Source organism: Nicotiana tomentosiformis, chromosome 10 (assembly GCF_000390325.3).
Source record: "Nicotiana tomentosiformis chromosome 10, ASM39032v3, whole genome shotgun sequence".
NCBI lineage: Eukaryota > Viridiplantae > Streptophyta > Magnoliopsida > Solanales > Solanaceae > Nicotiana > Nicotiana tomentosiformis.
Genome location: NC_090821.1, coordinates 67,094,171 through 67,098,400, shown reverse-complemented (window position 1 = coordinate 67,098,400; position 4,230 = coordinate 67,094,171). Strand labels below are relative to the sequence as shown.

Below are 4,230 nucleotides of genomic sequence, written 5' to 3'. Positions count from 1 at the left end.
AGACTTCGAGGCATTTCTTAGCACGTTCGAGGAAGAATGTTTGTTTAAGAGGGGAAGGATGTAACGACTCGGCCGGTCATTTTGAGAATTTATGTCCCATTCGGTGGCACAAGGCCCTGAGCAGCTTCGTATTATGTATATTGACTTGCGTGCATGGTTGAATTCAGTCACCGGATGATTAGGAGTACTTTGGGAGACTTACATTACAAAAAAAAAAAGCGCTTAGCGACGGAATTTAGCGACAAGAGATACTCCGTAGCTACATAAAGACGGATTAGCAACGAATTTTATAGTTTGTCGCCAAATAAGCTATAAAAAAATTTGTATCAAATATAGCGACGGAATAGAGACAAAAACTTATATTTGTCGCTAAATATTAGCGCCTTTATTTTACCTACAAAATTAGCGACGAAAGTGGGGCGACAAAAATTATTAAAACCTAGCGACGGATTTAACGTCAAAATATCCGTCGCTGCATTCATTTTACTTATCAAGACATTCCAAAGTTGATTGCGGCAAAAATTTCCATCGCTAGTTTCCTTAAAATAAAATTTCATTAGATATTATTAGCGACAGAAATTAGGTCCGTCGCTATTTCCGTTGCTAAAATCTTCATCATAAAGATAAAATTACCGTAGTTAAAAGATATTCCAACAATTAGGGAAACACGCCAACTTTCACTCCTATCTATCAGACTCCTTCACTCCTCTTCAACAATGTGAGTTGTTTTCTTCAAATATAAAAAATTGGGCGTGAATCTAGGGTTAATGTCCGAAAAATAGAAGAAAACTTTCGAAATTGCAAGATTTTTGTTGCATAACTTTCGAAATCGTATGTTGCTGCTCCGCAAGATTCTCAGGCGAAAGGGTAAGCTTCTTTGTGATTTCATTCCTGTCTTGTAGATCTGGGCGAGAATCATTGTTCAACTTTTCTAAAACTGAAGTTAGAAAAAACAGAATGTAAAGAGAATAAATGATATGATGGAGAAGTGCATCTGTAATGAGAAGTTCAATTTTCTGTAGTAGAACTTTGAATAAGGTTATCTTTGAATTTAGTTCAAGTGGTGCTGGAGAAAGCCACAACAAGAAGCTTTCAATTAAGATGATTTGGTCCTGTTTATCTCGCTATTTCTAGTTTTTCTGTTGGAAAAAAGAACTTTTAATATTTATAAACTCTATTTCCAATTCTATTTTAGAGCTTTTAAGACCACGAGTTGTAAAGATTTCTGGGAGATGCTCTGTTTTACTTGTTGATTTCCAATTCCTTGTTCCGGCCATTTTTCTGTTTTTACCTTAGATAATTTGGCCTTTTCCTGTTTTAAATTTTGAACCTTTTTATTCGTCATCAGTCTTAATTTGTTTGTCAATCGTAGTGATTAGTCGTTTTAAAAGCTGTCTTTTGTTCTTGATTTGGCTTTGCTTTTCAACTTTTAACAACTTTTGCAACTATGCATTATTTAATCTAACAAGTGCCTGCTTCTACTTTATGGTAGACGACGTTTGAGCTATAGAAATGGAGTAAGGAAAGGTGAATACATATTCTCCAGATACTGTTAGTGGGGAGGGACTATATTTTGGGGCTGGTGGAAAATGACTTAGCTTGCAAGGTGAAGCCAGCGAATAGTCTCATGAGCTCGTATGGATTGAGGAAGTTGAACGGGGAAGAAGGGTTTAGGTAAACTCACAAAGACGGACCGTTAGTTCTGGGGTGTGTTTTTATATATTTGATCGACCCAGAGTATCTTCTTAATTAGTAGTAAAATTAACATGTAAAAGCCTTTAGCTTTCTTTCCATCGCTGGACATATAAATATTATTTTTAGTTGATAATTAGAGTTTGGTGGCTTATTTGTAAATAACACGGCTGGTTTGAACTTAATGTATTGATCAAAGCAGCAATATACAATGTCAAACTAAGTTTAAGAAAATTTAGTATTTTTCCATAATGTTCATCCAGATTTTTTTACACTTTATCTGCTTACATATATGGAAAAAGGGATCATATTAAAAGTACAAAAGCTGTTATATATATTGTAACTCCATTTTTATTTTAGTATATCTTGATGAGATGGGCAGCACCTTTTTTTTAGGGTAAGGAGCCTTGAAATTGGAGGGTACTTTTTTCATAACAATTATTGGAGCCTGTATTTTTTTGGATAAATAGGCTAGCATATGGTATTGTATGTACCATAAGGTTTAATAAAAAAATGTATGTATCCTAAGGTATCAGTTTATTTTCTTTATCTTGTTGATCTACATAAAATTGTTAGCTATGTTAAGCTTCAGCAACACCTCCGAATGCTCAATCAACACTGACAGGGAATCTGGATGAGTTAGTGATGCGATTGACTCCTGCACTAATAGATCATATAGTTCCTGAAATCGTTGAGCGGGTACGCGAATTAGTTTCCTTACCCTCCCATCAGCCAAATACTGATATTACCAACCACCCATTAGATGTGGTACCTACAGTCCCTACATCTTCTACTGCTGCTAACATTGATGAGGTACATGCATTGGGTTTTGATGATGACCGTAACACTCCAGCCTCGCATAGTTAGCCTATTTTGTTTGGACTTTATTGTTGGTCCTTGTGGATTTTTTGTACTTAATGATACCGTTATATGCATTATGCTATATATTTTGGACCTTGTTGAATGTATTGTTAATTTATATTAATACCAGTGACTTTTTATTAAGTGTATTTAATAGCTTTTATGTAATATGCTTGAATAGAGTACATTTAAAATAAAAAATAAAAAGCATTTTAAAAATTAGAAATATATTAAAAATAAATTAGCGAGGGATACTTTCCGTAGCTAAAATTATCGCGTAAAATTAAATCTTACGACGAATTGGCGACAAAAGGTTTTTGTTGCAAAAAGCAGGGAGAATTAGCTATAACACGACTAGCGACGGATGCTTTCGTCGCTATTAAGAACAAACGACGAATTTTGTTATATATTATAGTGACACAAGTCGTCAAAATAACAACAGAAATAACCAATATAGCGACGGTTATTTCCATCGCTAAATTTTACTACAGATATATTTCGTCTCTCATCCGTCGCTAATTCTGCGACGGTTTTGTTTTTTTTCCTCTATGAGCCTAGCTACGAGCTTTTTAAAGACCAATTTGAATATGTCGCTAATCCGTCGCTAAACAACTGTAGCGACGGAAAATAGTGATATTGCGACGGAATGTGACCGTCGCTAAACACTGTTATTTTGTAGTGTTGGCCTCTAAAATGAAAACTTAAGTCTTAGAATTTTAACCATAGTCGAAACTGTGTGAAGACGATTCCAGAATGGAGTTATGTCGGTTCCGTTAGCACAGTTGAGTGATTTAGTTAGGAGTGTATCCGGACTGTGAATTTGAGGTCTGTAGCTGACTTAGGATTGAAATGGCGAAAGTCAAAATTTTGGAGATTTCGACCGGAAGTAGACTTTTTGATATCGAGGTTGGAATGCGATTTAGAGAGTTGGAACAACTCCGTTATGTTATTTGGGACTTGCCTGCAAAATTTGATGTCATTTCGGGTTGGTTTGATAGGTTTCGGCACGAGTTTTAGGAGTTGGAAGTTTTGGAAGTTCATAAGTTTGATTCGTGGTGTGATTTGTATTTTTGCCATTATTTGATGTGATTTGAGACCTCGAGCGAGTCCGTGTTAGGTTATGGAACTTGTTAGTATATTTGGATGGGGTCCCGGGGGCCTCGGGTGTGTTTCGGATGGGCTACGGGTCATTTCCTTCTATTTTTGAACTGCTGTTTTTTTCATCTGGTTTTCTTAATCGCGATCGCATCCCTTCCTTCGCGTTCACGAAGAGTAATTTTGGAGGAGGGGATATTTTTTCTTCGCGTTCGCATTCCTCATTCTCTGCGATCGTGGAAACCAATCTTTTCCTTCATCGCGTTCACATTCATCCCACGCGTTCGTGTAGCTATGCCATTCCACTCTTCGCGTTCGCGTACTACTTCACGCGTTTGCGAAGAGCAGTCGTTGCGCCATCAGATTGTTCCTCTCCGTGTTCGCAAACGTGTTATCGCATTCGCGAAGCACAATTGGGCAGCTTTCATTTTTCTTCTTCGCGAACACAATTGCTCTTCCGCGTTCGCGATGCACAAACACCTGGGCAGAATAAATAGTACTCTATTCCGAGGGTTTTGCCATTTTCACCATTTTGGAGTTCTAGAGCTCGGTTTTGAGCGATTCCTTGTGGGTTTTCAAGCA

General features: G+C 37.0%; 1 long non-coding RNA gene across 1 annotated transcript; it reads left to right on the top strand.

The window, feature by feature from the left end:
- The first annotated feature begins 615 nt into the window (after window positions 1–615).
- Window positions 616–2,660, top strand: LOC104108702 (uncharacterized). Its single transcript, XR_689088.4, has 2 exons — window positions 616–867; window positions 1,493–2,660. It is a non-coding gene; the product is annotated as an uncharacterized lncRNA (long non-coding RNA).
- The last annotated feature ends 1,570 nt before the right edge of the window (window positions 2,661–4,230 follow it).